The sequence below is a fragment of the Terrapene carolina genome, unplaced genomic scaffold (assembly GCF_002925995.2).
Source record: "Terrapene carolina triunguis isolate 2854851 unplaced genomic scaffold, T_m_triunguis-2.0 Scaffold89, whole genome shotgun sequence".
NCBI classification, from domain to species: domain Eukaryota; kingdom Metazoa; phylum Chordata; order Testudines; family Emydidae; genus Terrapene; species Terrapene triunguis.
This window is the reverse complement of record NW_020664440.1, coordinates 24,787,908-24,805,264: the sequence shown is the minus strand read 5'-3', so window position 1 is coordinate 24,805,264 and position 17,357 is coordinate 24,787,908. Positions and strand designations below refer to the sequence as shown.

At 40.0% G+C, this 17,357-nt stretch overlaps 1 protein-coding gene and 1 pseudogene across 1 annotated transcript in view; both read right to left on the bottom strand.

The window, feature by feature from the left end:
- ERC2 (ELKS/RAB6-interacting/CAST family member 2) overlaps positions 1-17,357 on the bottom strand; it is a 633,577-nt gene that overhangs the window by 125,285 nt on the left and 490,935 nt on the right. The gene's annotated exons all lie outside the window — the stretch shown is intronic.
- On the bottom strand, positions 1,145-1,296 carry LOC112122300 (annotated as a pseudogene).

The following is a 17,357-nucleotide window of genomic DNA, read 5'->3' as shown; positions in this document are numbered from 1 at the left end:
CCTTATCATCTTAGTCTCTGAGAACTTTCTTATATTATTTCCTACAGTGGGTTGCCATACAGAAGTCTTGGACAGGAGAATGAACAAATGGCTCATTTTAATAGTAAGTGACTATTCACATAGCTGATTTTCAAATACCCCAGTGAACTCTGGAGCACAAATCTACATTGTGTTTTCAAGGTTGAAAGAGCCAGAGTAGCTGACCAAGGTAGATCCCACTGCTGCAGAATGAAGGAGTGGGTAAGGCAGTTGCCCCCTAACAGAGATGAAAAGGGGGATTTGGGTGGAATTAAGACCATCAGACCACCTCCCTAAAGAAGTAACGGCTGTCTAGAGAAATATTAAAAACATCATATGGAGACAGCAAACTTCCCCAACCCGTCACTACAAGAAGACCTACTACAGCAGCAAATGTGAGGCAGGGCTGAGGAAGAATCCTCCCCCTCAACCCTTCCCCCACCCATCTAGTTTCCTCTGGGAGTGATACGGGGAAATCTTATCTGAATATTTTCACATCTTAAAATACATGCAATCTTGTCAGTCTTATACAGGTAAGTGAAAGTTTGGGGGCATGGGGCCAGGGAAAGGAGTTTCTATTTGTTTGAACATGTTTCCCCCTTCCTGCTAAGTTCTTTTTTTTTTTTTTTTTTTTTTTTTAATATATGAAGCTTGAAAAAGATATGGAGCCACAGGAAATGTGTCTCCGAAATTTCACTAATGAACAGGCAGATCTTAAGGCTCTTGCTGCTATTGAGCTCATTTATATTTTTTATGAGCTCATGCACTTGTGGCAAGAAAAGAGACAGACTCACTATTGGCAGATTAACCAGCCCTTTAAGGGTGTCTGCTGTTAATTTTGATTATTCATCTGCACATCTGTCTCTGCCCAGCTGTGACATGAACATAGCTCTTTGCAGCTAACTCCATTTAATCAGAAGCTTTTCTCCACTGAAATCTGTCAGCTTGTTTTGACCTGCTAACACATCTGAATCTAGCATTACAATCTAGTACAAAGTCAGATCTAGCACTTCCAAGAGCTTGGATAAAGAGAGATCTCTGGTATCTAGCTATCTGGGCCTGGTAGCTGTTGACCCTGGCTGCCACAATCATGACCTCTGATAGTTTCCTTTAGAAAACACGCTTTGGTGGTTTTTAACACCAACCCAGAGACTGACAGCGCTGCAATTCTTTGGAACAACTCACAATGCCAAAATCTGTGATTGGAATAAAGTTTTCAACTAGCAATAATCACACCTCAGATTAACCTCATTGGCTATGATACTACCCTACTAAATCCTCTCTCTCCTCAGAAGGTTTTATAGACAAATTCCACTTATCTTCTTATGCAAGATTTATGCCACTTTTCAGAAAATAGATTTTATTGTGCCTTCAACTAGAAAATTATCTTTTATTCTATGTTCTGTCAGTCCTGGGTCATCTGAATTCCAAAGAAACAAGACTCTTGATATATTTAAACATATATATGGTACATTATTGTGCATTTCAATGAAGCGTTGTGGATCCTGTCCTACTTCTGAATCAACTCATTTTAGGTTAATACTGCGGATTTCTCTTGCATTTCACAGAACTGGCAACTAGGAAATGGAATCCATTGTTGCTTTCTTCCCCTCAGTATTCATAGCTGCTATAAACTCATGCCTATGAAAATAAAAATTATCTATACTCCATATACTATCCACTGCACAAATGTATGGGAACCCTGTATGACTACCTGTACTTCATCTGATTTAGTACCATGTGATGCAGCAGAATCAAGCTTTCATCATATCAAATATGTTCTGTTGGTATTTAAATATACTTTTGGATTAACTTCTACATTAATAGGCCCTAGGATAGACTGAGGATTGCTATTCTTCTCAGCTGAGGAACTTACTGTGAAATGTTCACTAGTGGAAGACACTGGAGGACTATCAGCACTGGAGTGATTTAGCCTGCATCTTCACAGCAAAGTTACCAGCCTGAATGAAAGCAGAACCCAAGTTGTAACCCAGAATTCCACTTGTGCCAGCTAGCCTGGTTTGAAAGAATCACTTAACTTGAGTAAGAGGTTTTTGTGTGGATGGGAATGTGGGTAAGAGGCAACACCCAAAAGAAAGCATGGGCTAACTCTGCAGTGAAGACATATCTTCAATGTCTAGGTACTGACAAAGTACAGGGATAATGTTTCTAATTTAAGTGGGCTCCAGGATCACCTCCCTACGTGAAGGTCCCATATTATGCATTTGTCCCCAGACTGGCTTGGAATAATTCTTAGAATCAGATTTCTGGTGTGAATGCTTACTTATGTGTTCAAAATTCTCTAATATTTACTGAAAAATTGCTGTTTCCGTAAGCAATTATGCCAGTAAATTCCCTTGCTAAAATATTTTCAGAAAGCAAACATAAAAGAAGCACAAATGGAGCTGAAACAAATTGAATATTAATGGAAATGTTTCTGAAGTATTCACTGACTCTAGTGATAATGTATTTCAGAGAAGTGCATATTACTCAGAACCTTTTTCTTGAGTAGGTATGTTTTTCTACAGTGTATTTACTTTATTCAGTTGCCATTAGTATGGACTGATGGGATCTAAGTAATAATTCCCCAGAGAGGGAAAGACAAAAGACCTATTTGCTGATTGCTGTTTGTAGCAGCATGCTAGTTAAATATTCAGGAGGACTGCCTTGGCTTCTGTGTTTTAGCAGGAATTTTCTGATGGAGAAGTTAGGTCAAGACTGCATAGCACTACTATCTGATCAGATGTTGTATTTGAACTGAGAGCTAGAATTACTGTAGATGTCCCAGAGAGCACTGTTCTGTTATCACAAGATTTCTTTAAAGCATGGTCTAATTTTTCTACAAAGAGACAAGAGCCATTAAAACAGAGAGATAGGAGCTGACGTTTATCTAAAGAATCTCTGAAGCAGGAGCCAAGCCAGAGGATCCTTCTGGCCAGAACAAAGAAGCTCATATTTGTTGCCAGTTGTACTGAGTACTGGGAAACATCCATCAGGCTGTAATTGTCATATGCATTTACACATGGAAAAAACTCGGATTCCTTAGGAAGGTGAGACCAAATTATATGATATCCACTCCATAGATATCCAAGATGAATATACAGTAACCTCCAAGCTCTGGACCCTTTGAAATATCAGAACAGTCTTTATGAAAATTATAAGGCACTGATCTAGCTGAATAGACGAAGATTTCATGTATGATGCTACAAAATGTTGCACTCTAGGAAAAAGAGAGAATTCCTTGATTTAGATATTTTTTGAAGAGTTACTTCAGTAACTCAGAAAGCAGCTATTATCTCTGCTTTAGAAGAAAAGGCAAGTGCTTTTTTTCTGGATGTCTTGAGAAAAACAGGTAGACCATTTTCATCTAATGTGTCAAGTGTTTAAAGGTTGTTTTGAGAGTTAAAAACTGCCATTCCTGGGATCCCTTGCAGGAGGATTTAGGAGGCTCATTCCATCCTTCTGGCGGCTCACCCTCTGTCCTCCTATCCCACACCAACAGAGTGATGGGCACAAGATTAGGAGATGTTATCCTTACTGCCCTGCTGTACAGCTTCAGGGTGAATACACCTGTATTCCCCCTCTGCCATCCACCCAGGGCATCCACTTTTAGGCTTCCGGCTCCCAGACGTCACCTCTCTTGGGGAGAGACCTGCATCTCTCTCCCTCCTGACCAGGAAATCTTCAAAGGCTGCACAGTTCCTTGCTTGTGCTGAGATATTCCCAGCAAGCCAGAATGCCTAAACTGGCCATTTGTACTTTGCTTCCTCTCCAGAGACTGTGAACAGAGTAATTGTCAGCAGTTACAAGCTGCCACTAAGCTCTTCTTAAGCAAACACATTTATTCTTAAGGCAAAACCATCAGAGAAGACATATTAAAAACAATAAAAGAACCTACATGCATGCTAAAAAGTTTACCAGAGGTCACCCCAACTCCAACTCTGGGCATAGGCGCCAACTTCTCCTGGCGCCGGTGGGTGCTCAACCCCCACCCCGGCCCCGGCCCTGCCCCGACTCCACCCCCGCCCTACCCCCTCCCACCCCGGCCCTGACCCTATTCCAACCCCTTTCCCAAAATCCCCACCCCAACTCGGCCCCCTCCCTGTCCCTATTGGACTCCTTCTCCAAATCCCCGCCCGGCCCCGCCTCTTCCCCGCCTCCTCCCCTGAGTGTGCTGCGTTCCCGCTCCTCCCCCCTCCTTCCCACAGCTTGTTACACCGCGAAACAGCTGTTTCATGGTGGCAAGCGCTGGGAGGAGAAGTGGGGACGCGGCACGCTCAGGGGAATTTGCATTCACCTCTCCCTAGGTATTTCCCACGAAACCTCCTTCACACTTATTGTCCCAGAAGTCTATTCTTTCTGGCACAATTTCAACATATTCCCTTGAATTCACAGGCCTCATATCACATCTCCATGGTAGCAGGTTACAAATAATCCTGGCCCACAATAATAAATAAACTTTGCATTTAATACAATAAGGTTTTTCAAGGATTTTGCAGGAAGTTGCCATATCTGTCACAACTGCTATCTAAAAAGGTCTCAGTGAGTCATTAAGGAGTAGCAGCAACTATTCAGGGAGAATTCATTTTCCTAGAACAAGGCTTATGCTGACATTCTCAGAGGAGACTGAAAGAGATCCAGGATCTGTTTGCCACTGGGAAGCAAAGAAAGCTTGATTAAACCATGAATTAACCCTGGAGGCAAGAAACTGATCAATCAGAGGCACCTTTTTCCACATGCAGGGAAACATTGCTTTCTTACTCAAGATATTCTTCTGTCAAAATGTCCTGTCTAGTCAGCATGGACTCCAGGGATGAACCAGATGAATAAGCATGAATTGTGAGTTAATTTCCCTTTGAAGGGGCACTTGAAATGCCTATCTCCTGTGGAGATTGCAGGCTTATGGGTTAGTGAAATTTCTTTCCACACCTCCACCAAACTATCTATTATCTATCTCTTAACATTCAATAACTCCCCAGACAGAAAATGTGCTCACTGCTAATGAATGTGATGACTCTTTGTCTGGGCAGCAGGAAAAGAGGCCGGGTTTCTACTGCATTTGGGCCATGAGGGAGGGGAAAGGGACATGTACACCTCTACCCCAATATAACGCGACCTGATATAACACGAATTCAGATATAACACGGTAAAGCAGTGCTCCGGGGGGGGCAGGGCTGCGCAGCCTGGCGGATCAAAGCAAGTTCGATATAACGCGGTTTCACCTATAACGCGTTAAGATTTTTTGGCTCCCGAGGACAGCATTATATCGAGGTAGAGGTATACTTAACTGAGCAGAGCCCAGGGCGGGAAAAGAGGAAATGGCCAAACCAGATAGTGGTGCTCACTCACCATGTGCATGAGGGTATTTATACTGTACCACTGCATTCCGGAACTCTCTCTCTCTCTCTGTCACCGATCATCACTGTCTACCGTCCCACCCATGGGATCAGAGTAGAACTGAGATTTATAATCTGATTTGGGTTTGCAGTAGTTGCATTTTTTTCTTTGAGACTGGAGAGGAATTTTACCCTCACAATCAGGGGAAGGATGAGGTTTTTTCCCACTTTTCCCACAGTAGGTCAGGGACCCACCCAGTGAGGTAGGTAAGGACGTTAGGTTAAGATGTCACAACTTAGTAGGTGGCAGGCCTTGCAGTACAGGTCTCATTACAGAGGGGATATAGTTAAGAACATAAGAATGGCCATACTGGGTCAGACCAAAGGTCCATCAAGCCCAGTATCCTGTCCTCTTACAGTGGCCAATGGCAGGTGCCCCAAAGGGAATGAACAGACAGGTTATCATCAAGTGATCCATACCCTGTCACCCAATCTCAGCTTCTGGCAAACAGAAGCTAGGGACACCATTCCTGCCCATCCTAGCTAATAGCCATTGATGGACCTATCTTCCATGAATCTATCTAGCTTCCTTTTGAACCCCGTTATAGTACTGGCCTTCACAACACCCTCTGGCAAGGAGTTCCAGAGGTTGACAGTGCGTTGCGTGAAAAAATACTTTCTTGTGTTTGTTTTAAACCTGCTACCTATTAATTTCATTTGGTGGCCCCTTGTTCTTGTATTATGAGAAGGAGTAAATAACACTTCCTTATTTACTTTCTCTGTACCACTCATGATTTTATAGACCTCTATCATATCCCCCCTTAGTCGCCTCTTTTCCAAGCTGAAAAGTCCCAATCTTTCTAATCTCTCCTCATACGGAAGCCGTTCTATACCCCTAATCATTTTGTTTCCCTTTTCTGAACTTTTTCCAATTCCAATATATCTTGTTTGAGATGGGGCGACCACATCTGCACGCAGTATTCAAGGTATGGGCATACCATGGATTTATATAGAGGCAAGATGATAATTTCTGTCTTATTATCTATTCCTTTCTTGATGATTCCCAACATTATGTTAGCTTTTTTGACTGCCGTTGCATATTGAGTGGATGATTTCAGAGGACTATCCACAATGACTCAAAGATCGCTTTCTTGAGTGGTAACAGCTAATTTAGACCCCATCATTGCATATGTATAGTTAGGATTATGTTTTCCGATGTGCATTACTTTGCATTTATCAACATTTCATTTCATCTGCCATTTTGTTGCCCAGTCACACAGTTTTGTGAGAGCCTTTTGTAGCTCTTCGCAGTCTGCCTGGGACTTAACTATCTTGAGTAGTTTTGTACCATCTACAAATTTTGCCACTTCACTGTTTACCCCTTTTCCCAGATTGTTTATGAATATGTTAAATAGGACTGGACCCAGTACAGATCCCTGGGGGACACCACTATTTACCTCTCTCCATTCTGAAAACTGACCATTTATTCCTATCCTTTGTTTCCTATCTTTTAACCAGTTACCAATCCATGAGAGAACCTTCCCTCTTAACCCGACTGCTTATTTTGCTTAAGAGCCTTTGGTGAGGGACCTTGTCGAAGGCTTTCTGAAAATCTAAATATACTATATCCACTGGATCTCCTTTGTCCCCATGCTTGTTGACCCCCTCAAAGAATTCTAGTAGATTGGTGAGGCATGATTTCCCTTTACAAAAACCATGTTGATTATTTCCCAACAAATTATGTTCATCTATGTGTCTGACAATTTTGTTCTTTACGATAGTTTCAACCAATTTGCCCGGTACTGAAGTGAGGCTTACTGGCCTGTAGTTGCCAGGGTCACCTCTGGAGCCCTTTTTAAAAATTGGTGTCACATTAGCTATCCTCCAGTCATTTGGTACAGAAGCTGATTTAAATGATAGGTTACAGATGACAGTTAGTAGTCTTGCAATTTCACATTTGAGTTCCTTCAGAACTCTTGGGTGAATACCATCAGGTCCTGGAGACTTATTACTGTATAGTTTATCAATTTGTTCCAAAACCTCCTCTAATGATACCTCAATTTGGGACAGTTCCTCAGATCTGTCACCCAAAAAGAATGGCTCAGGTTTGGGAATCTCCCTCACATCCTCAACTGTGAAGACCGATGCAAATAATTCATTTAGTTTCTCCACAATGGCCTTATCATCTTTGAGTGTTCCTTTAGCATCTCTATCGTCCAGTGGCCCCACTGGTTATTTAGCAGGCTTTCTGCTTCTGATGGATTTAAAAAAAATTTTGCTATTACTTTTGGAGTCTAGTTCCATGGTAAACAAGAGTTGGAAATGGATTTAGTTCAGAGGTTCTCGAACTGTGGTCCGTGGACCACCAGAGGTCCACGAGCTCCATTCAGGTGGTCCGCGGATAGTTCCCTCTAAAGGTCCATGCCTGGGCGGCCGCACATGAGAGAATAAAGGGCCACCCACCTAATTAGTGGAGCCACACAGGCGAGGCTCCACTAATTAGGTGCCTAGACCCTGGAGAAGACGCACATGTATGGTGAGGTGGTGGCCTTGGGGGGAATAGGTGGTAGGGGGGAAGTGGGGTGAGAATAGGGGATGGAGGAATTTGAAATGTGCAGGGCTGCGGCGGCCAGAGAAAGAGGCAACTTTCCCCAGCTCTAGGGCTGTGGTTGCTGGGGAGAGACGGCCCTCCTTCCCAGCCCCAGCTCGGGGGCTGCCGCAGTGGGGGAGAGAGGGAGAGACCCCCTTCCTTCCCATCCCCAGCATGGGGGATGCCACGGCGTGGGAGAGAGGACACATCCATTGCATTAGAAAGGTAAGACTACTAATATTAAAATATGAATTGTGTGCTTTTATTTGTAAAACAAAAAAACTTTTATTATTATTGTTTTTTTTATATAGCGCTTTTATCCAAAGTGGTTTACAATATAACAGTACAAACAACATTTGGAAAGATCAATAAGTTGTCCGCCGAGACCCTCAGCAATTTTTAAGTGGTCCCCCCCAAAAAAGGGTTTGAGAACCACTGATTTAGTGGAAAACGTCTCCTAAGAAAGCAGGGAGTTGTGGCTCCTTACATCAGGTACAGCAGAAAGACACCTCCCACTTTTCAAGACCTGCTTAAATCTCATACCAGGAGCTAGCAACGGGCTAGCTGTGAGCCAGTGGAAGGGGTGGGCTGATGGCAGCCCTGCCAAATAGGTGGAAACAATTAAGGAAAGAATGATGACCTGCACTGTATGATTTATTGCCAGATATTCCCAAGAGGTTTGAATAAGCATCCAAATTTTGGAGCCCTTACCTACACCAAACTTTTGATATATACCCATCATTTCATCTAAACGGAATAATGGCTTTGATCCTACAGTTGTGCTTCAGCTTTTTTGCTCCATTCAACAATGCAAAGTGGTTCTAGATCTGGCAGATCAGGCCCACAGATGACCACCTTGTGTAGGAGGATCATCACGCTGCCACAGCAGCGCTTTGCCATCCTCCTAACTACACAGCCAGCACAGGGGATGTGGTGGAGGCAAAGAGGGGTGGGCTCTGGCTTGACAGCATCTAAATGATCCGCAGTTGTTACAAATTCCCCTTGGGACTATTGACAGTGGGTGCAGGTTAGAGCAGCCTGATAGGTCTTGTAACCTATACTGAAGGACTGGTGTGGTGCTGAGTAGCACCAGGAAACATAAAAGCACACAATTCCTCACCTGTGCCAAGCATTCCTCAAGATCAGCTGAGGATCTAGCCCAAGGTTAATAAATCAAAGGAATGAAAACTGATATTTTTTAGTAATTTACCCTAATTCAATGAGAGCCACAGTACAAACAAAGTAGTGCTAACCAATAGGTCCTCATTCTGGAATTCTCACTGAAGTGTACTTTTGTTCTACATTTATGACAAATAAACTACAAACATGGAACTTAAAAGAAACAATAAATACCAATATCAGGTAATGGCATATGGAAAGGGATCTGGGGGTCATAGTGGACCCAAGCTAAATATGAATCAACTGTGTAATGCTGTTGCAAAAAAAAGCGAACATCATTCTGGGAAGTATTAGCAGGAATGTTGTAAGCAAGACACAAGAAGTAATTCTTCCACTCTACTCTACTCTGATTAGGTCTCAACTGGAGTATCGTGTCCAGTTCTGGGCGCCACATTTCAGAAAGGATGTGGACAAATTGGAGAGAGTCTAGAGAAGAGCAACAAAAATTATTAAAGGTCTAGAAAACATGACCTATGAGGGAAGATTGAAAAAATTGGGTTTGTTTAGTCTGGAAAAGAGAAGACAGAGGGGACATGATAACAGTTTCAAGTATGTAAAAGGTTGTTACAAGGAAGAGGAAGAAAAATTGTTTTTCTTAACCTTTGAGGATAGGACAAGAAGCAATGGGCTTAAATTGAAGCAAGGGCGGTTTAGGTTGGACATTAGGAAAAACTTCCTAACTGTCAGAGTGGTTAAGCACTGAAATAAATTGCCTAGAGAGGTTGTGGAATCACCATCATTGGAGATTTTTAAGAGCAGGTTAGACAAACACCTGTCAGGAATGGTCTAGATAATTAGTCCTGCCACAAGTGCAGGAGACTGGACTAGATGACCTCTCGGGGTCCCTTCCAGTCCTATGATTCTATGACTGGCATTAAAAAGATATTCAGTTTGTAAAGAAATGTCACTTATCCCATACCTGCTCAGGATTACTATTATGTGAACATCACAGAATACTTCCTGATAGTGGTTACCAAATACGCAGGCCTTAAAAACAAGTTGCTGAACTATGCCTCTCTAAGGGTTTCTTAATTTCTAAGTTCTCTTATAATGTCCCATTTGCTTCTATTCAAAACAGAAGAAGTCAATATTGTTGCATTTTAAAATGTGATTTTAAATTTGCTATGCTCTAAAGGGACAAAATCTATTAACTTTAAAATATGAGCTGCTATTAAAATTACATATAAAAATACCTTTGATGTTAAAGTACTAATTAGAATTTTTTTGTTCAAATGCTAGTTGTCCGTTCCCATTAATTTGGACAAAACATACTGTAACAAAATAGTAAAACCACTATATCACTACCACAATTATATTATTTTTGGTATCTACAATGAAGTACAGAAAGAATACTGCTGTGTGCTGAACAAGAAAAAAAAGGGGGGAGGGGTGGAGGAGGGAACCTGGGAGAAATAGCGTAATTAGTATATTTAGCATTCTCTTAATTCATTTTATTTGCAAGCAAAGTTGGAACCATGGTGTGTCACTAGTGTTCAAGCAGAAGTATCCATGGAAATGAATGCTAAGTTCTGCTTAAAATTCAGCAGCATGGTCTTTCTTTTGATAAAACAATTTCTGACCAAAACTCAAGTCAGTATAATATGAACTAGGACAAACAAATATACACAACGGTCTAAAAGTAACATGTAAAATAATCACACGATTATGTTGGTTTAACAAATGCTATTTCCTTGTTTAGAATTATAGATCTTATTTCAATAGACTGGATGTTTTCAGATTTTCTTGGTATATTTGAACTAAAGTTCGCAGATTGTTTTATCTCAGCACATACTCTAGTTGCCTTTTTGTTTTTGACTTGCCACAGCACCATCATATGAGAGTCAATGACAATCAATATTTATTCTGTTCTTGAAACCTCTTGCTTCATCCCAAACTTCAGTTTACCTTGGGTTGTTTACCATGGATGCCCACAGCAACATTTACTGGTTATGATGAACAGTGTTCGTATTTCCCCAAAGCAATCCTGAAATGCTGAACATTTTCCATCAGACTCCTGAGCAACTCAAAATAGTAAGGTTCCTCAAATCCCCCTCTTCAGATTTTCCCTTCCCCAAGGGAGCAATCACTGAGAAAAGCAACTATAGTTCTATTAAGGTATAGAAACTTGCTGCTTCCCAGGGATGTGCTTCTCTAGCAGTGGGAATCAGCTTGCATTACTTCATAGCAGTAGGCTCTGCATGCTTAATTCTTTAGTATATAAAGTCACTTCATCAGTTCAATTCTTTGTTTCCTCTTTTTTTACCTCCAAAGTAACTCTAAACTACTTTAAAACACCTTCATTACAGAAATGATTCAACCAGCACTGCTGCAAACTGTGGAAATGTAAAAGCTGTTAAAAATGTATTAAATGTTGTCCATGCCACAAGGGTACTAGTGTAAAATGACCTTAAGTTTAAAGGCTCCCTATGAAGGCAGAACAGTAATCTGCTCTGCTTCTCCTAATGAATAACAAATGGGCCTTCACAATTCATTTACTTCAGTACAAGCTGCCATTACAAGTCGTTTTGTTTTTTTTAAACTTTGCAGTAATGTATCATCTTGCCTGACTATATGTCATTTTTAGAAGGTCACCAAAGGTATGTAACTCCACTTCTTTCTTTTTTTTCCCTAAGATATGACAAACTTTGACAAAGTGCTGACCAGCTTGTTCTGATATACTGTATCATACATCTTGAACTCATACAAAAATACTTCCTGTTTTGTAAAGGAAGTTGGGAAAATACTATATTCTTCAACATGACTTTGTGTTATCAAATGAATAACTAAAATATGACAAATGAAGGACTAAAATTAAGACTTTTAGTTTTCTATTTATTGTTGATATTTGTTGTACCCTAAAATTTAATTTCAAACTGCATGTTCAAAAGTTAATTAAAAGACCACTCCTATTTATCATTATTTCACAGGTATTTGGAAACACGTATTACGTTGCTATGGACAATTAGCCTTTTATCCAATTTTACTTGATAGTTTAACTCTCCCACCCTAAGGTTTTAATTATCCCCTCCACCCGCGTGCTTAGCCCTCAATTCATGCAGCTGGAAATCTGCCTCAGTGATGTTATAACCTTGTTAATGTAACAAAAGAGGAGTTTACTTAAAACTGTACTGACTATGGACTTAAGCCAAATTTACTTGAAAGAGGAAAGAGACTGTCAAAAATCCTATAGTAAACACAGAAAAGCAGTTCTTTCATAACCTTCACCTTAATTCATATAGACAAGCAATTTACATGTAAGTGGATTCATATGGCCTGCAAGGGGCCTCTTCTCTTGAGCTGAACTATTCTTTGTACCCTGCCCCCACCTTAAAAAAAAAAGAAACAGCTCACTTTACTGAAATGGCAGAGGATGTGCAATCTTTTTAATCACAATAAAACATAATTAAGATAAACATTTATAAAGCTAGTCAGCATCAATAAAGACAGCATGAATTTCACAGAGCCATTTTCAACTTCAGTTGGTCCTCTGTCAAATACATATTTTAAATTCAATAGAGGTTTTTATGTGAAGAGTGTAAAGTTGCACTTCTAATGAGGTAATAGTTACATTAGCCTTAAGTGGAAGTTGCCTATCAAATATTGATATCCCCCATTCATTTAGTCGCCAAATTACAGTAGGGATTTCCTAACTTCATCTGTTAATTAGATTCATTGTAGGATATATCCTAACAAAAGATTACATTAGACCAAACAAAACATTATTATATGAAAGTGTTGAAGGGAAATCTTGCTAAGAGAGCAAAAAATATAAACCATATTTCTTAATAGAACTGTGGAAATACTATAGGCATTTTTCAATCTGATTGGATCCCTAGTTTTTTATTTTTTGAGGGGGGAAGAGATTGGGGGGGGACTGATTTCCCACAAAAACATAAAATAATTAGTGTTTTTGTTTCAGCAGTTTTGCATACTGAAAGTTTAAATATTTTTGAACAGGTAAAAAGTCTTTCTTTAAGCTCACAAATGTTCAAGTATTTTCTGCTCTGTTAAGAGGGTATTAGTTTGCTGGATGTCAAACGAAGATCTACTACAGTGCATAGGTTTCTATTTTTTGGATGCTATTGTAATCCATGTCTACTTTTATGCTACTGAATCACACATCATTTCCAACACCAACTCTGCTCTAAATTCCACAGACATGCACATCGCTCATTTGCAGACAGACCACACAGAAGACTAAAAGAGACGATCGCAGACTACCTGCTTCTTGGGTTAGCCATAAAAGACCAGAATAAGGCTATTCAGTTACTAAAAATAATTGTAATTGAAAAATACTTTATAAAACATGGTAATATTCCAAAATGTTAGATAATCAAAAAATTACATGAATTTGGAGCTATTTTTAGTGTTTGCTGGGAGGCTTTTGAGACCTCCACTCAGGGCTCAGAGCATTATTATTATTATTGATTTGTATTATGGTAACACCTAGGAGTCTTGCTTTGACCTTTGAGGTCTCTTTTAACCCTGATATTCTATTATTCTAAGTCATGGACCAGGACCCCACTATGCTAGCAAGCATCAGGAGGGACTAGCTGCCCCAGCACATACTTATAGTTTCAGACAGGATGGTACTTGGGGAAGCTAGCTCTTCCTAGCTACAGTTCTACTTTTAGCACACTACCTCAATCTGAACTAGCATGGGTATGTCGCCTCAAGATAGAATTTACACATTCCAGCTCTAGTGTAGATATTCCCAGACATAACTACTACCAGAGCATTCAAGGGTACTCATGGATTATCAAGTGGGACCACTGTAGACTGATGTGGTAACGTTCCTCTACCTATGGTTGAATGCCTTTTCTCTGAAGCATTCCCAATCTGGTAGATGTGAAAAACTAAGTTTATGGACCACTTACACTGATGTAAATTCAGAGTAACTTCACTGAAAACCATGGAATTATTCTGGATCGATACCTATGTAATACAGTATAATTTGGACCCATATCTCAAATCAGGTCCCACTTTATTTTTGTACTGTCAGAAGACTCCCAAGCAAGCTAAGGTCCTTACTCTGCGAACACTTAAACACATGTATAATTTTATTCAAGGATCAGGGATTAAATTATATATACACACACACACCCCTTTGTAAAAACATTGCATCAACAGGCATACATTTTACAAAGAAAAAAACAAGAAAAAATGTCTGTCAAATGGGAATATATTGATAAGCAAGACTTTTTTTCATTTTAAGCTTAAATGTTTCAACTCTTTACTATATACTGTGAATGTGAATTCTTTCAGGAAAATATAAAATGGTTAAGAGAAAAATATCTTGTATCAAATGACTTTTAAATTAAAGTGCAATAATAAAATAATAGTAAAATATTACTTTTGTGTAGGAACATAATGTCAACATTCCAGTGAGGTAGGAAATATTATTACTTCAGTTTTACAGTTGGGAAATTGAGACACACAAGTTAAGGCCTAAATTTTCAGAGGCACCCTCTAATTGTAAGTACTGCAATTTCTGGTTGGTCAAACTGAAACACACAGGACTTACATTTTAGTGATGATGAGTACCAGCAACCCTAATTGGATCCAGTAAGAGGAAGGATGCTCAGCACCATGAAAAATCATGTCTCAAGGTGACAACCCCAAAGTAGTGGACATGTGTGAAAATGTAGGGCTAAGTGACTTGCCAAATGTCCCACTGGATGTCTGTGGTAAGGCCAGGAATAGAAGCAAAGTCTCCTGACCCCCAGTCTTGCATTTGTTACATACACAGCTTGGTGGCAGAAACACAAGGGAGCAAGGTTTAGAAGTGTCTTTTTCAGGTCTTTTCTTCTTAGGCCAGTGGAAGTCAGTCAGGCAAGGCAGAACCAGACTTACAGTTGGATCCATAGATGTAGGAGAGATTTATGTTCTCTCAAACTGCCCAGTTGCTAGTGAGCACCTGGTTAGGTGTGTTTCTCCAAAGTGTTCAAGGCAACAGAGTGAAACTGAGTAAAATCTAATGTCTGGCCTGTTGCTAGTCTGGAGAAGCACAATTAAGCCTGTAATGACACAGGTAAATTATTTATGAAACAGACAGTGAGTTAGGTATTGCAAGTATCAAGACTAGCTTTGGTTCTATGATCCACAAGGAGGGGGTGGGGGTGAAATATTTTAGCTTTTACATAACACAGCACCTACCTCTACTATCTCTTAGGGGCTTACACGTATTTCCTACCCATTAGAGCTGCCTGTGGGGCGTTGAAGAACAAGGGGATAACAGATGATAAACTTCATGATTGCCTCCACTTGACTAATCCACAAAGATTAGTCACCTGTCCTCTTGACTGGAAGATGAGCACTGTATAGTTAGTCACTGAAAGAAAATGAAGTTAATTGAAAGGAGCATACTCTAGGAGTTCAGGGATAATAAGGATAAGCCCTAGAAATTAGAAGGACATGGGTATTAGGTTGATCTTCAGGAGCTTGTGTGGACTGGTTTTGATCAGGGTCAAGTGCAACAAGGATAAATGTATGCATGTTTGAGGTGGGGGATTCTAATCACAAAAAGTCTTTTTAGATTTTTAATTTAGGCCAATGAGTCATAGCTGTCATTAGTAGCTACGCATTTACAAACCCAAAACTTGGTGTACACTGAGAAAAAACAATATTTATTCTAATAAAGGAAGAGTGTCTTTCACCTTCTTGTTAACTTAAAATACTTTTAAAAGAACAGTAGTAAATATTAAGATGCAGCATAATAAAATTGAGTATCAATTAAGAAATAAGAATCATGCTAACTCTTATAAAATGCTAGAATATTCACCAGCAACAGTCCAAAATACATCAGCTTTCAACAGTGATTCTGCATGGTTCTGGACCATTACTAATATCATATTTTTAATAAGGGGAAAGCACATCTGTATAGGAATAGAACATGGTGATATTAAAAATGTGCTCCTAACTTGACTGTCACTTTGTAAAATGGTGAGTGTCATGGTTAGTAATGGCTGATTATGGGTAGCATTTAAATAGGTCCCTTTAAGTCACCTTTCTCCTTCCTAGTCTTTCTGATTGGGAGATTTCTTGCCCCTCTCCCTAAAAGAGGAAAAGGTCCTTTGCCTTCGTACATCTATGTCAGCTGGCTTCTCTTCTCTTCTAATCAGGATCATATGCCATGTCCATCACAGTGGCACCTGAGCATCATCCAGTAGTGCATTAAGTGATGTGAGTAGCAATGTTACATGCAATCCTTTCCTTTTCTCTCTCTTTTCTTCTACACAGGGAGAAAATTGTGTGTATATTTATTTTATTATTAAGACCAAGGTTGAGGAAGTGCACTCTACAGTTGAAACAGTAGTGCTGAGATTTGTGGTTGTTCTTAGTTTTTGAATTAATCAGTTCCACAGTCTTGGAATGGCCCCAAAGAAATGCTGGCAGTCTAGGGTTGTTGTTTTTTCTTGCTTTCCCATCTCCACAATTAAAGTAGGATTCTGTGGATGCCCTCTTCTCCCCCAAGACAGCCATCCAGAGCACTATTAGGTTGCCCCTTGCTGCAGTCTGGAGGGAGCCCTATGGGTCCTCTTCTCAGATGTCATAGCAAGAAGTGGGGCTGATTCCTGGTTTGGGGTCCCTAAACAAATATTAGAGGTGGCTGGTCAACTAAGGTTCTTAAAACAGTCAGAGATGACCAATGGAGTATTCTCCCTCTGCAGAGAAACTTTCCACTGGCATAATCTTCCAGTGGTAGAAGTGGCTATGCCACCTCTTATGCCAGCTGTACATAAATTAGGACTGAGCCCATGCTATCCCTCCTAACTTGTGCTAGGCCCAGGCAGCTCTGGATCAGGATGCTATAAGCGGGATAAAGTGGAAAATCAGGGCCTTACCAAAGTAGCATAAATACCCTTTAAAGATTAAAAGCCATTGAGATCAAGGTGATGCAGTTGTGGAGTTTTTTTATGGACTTTTAATACTTTAGAGACCTAAATTCAACACAAATCATAAACTAATAGGATTTGGATAATTTCATCCTAGTTCCTACTACAAATGGTCATCACTCAACTCACCATAATTTGGCAACTGCTGCTCAAGAGGGGTGTTTATCAGTTAAAAATGGTATGCCTTAGCACAGTTGTGTGGGAGTAGTTTTCATAATGACTACATATGCAACTTAAAATTCACACCTCACACCACTCTTTTGTATTACAAACCATATTACAGACAAGTATTTTGCTTTTTCTTAAAAAAAAAAAAAAAAAAAAAAAAAAAAAAAAAAT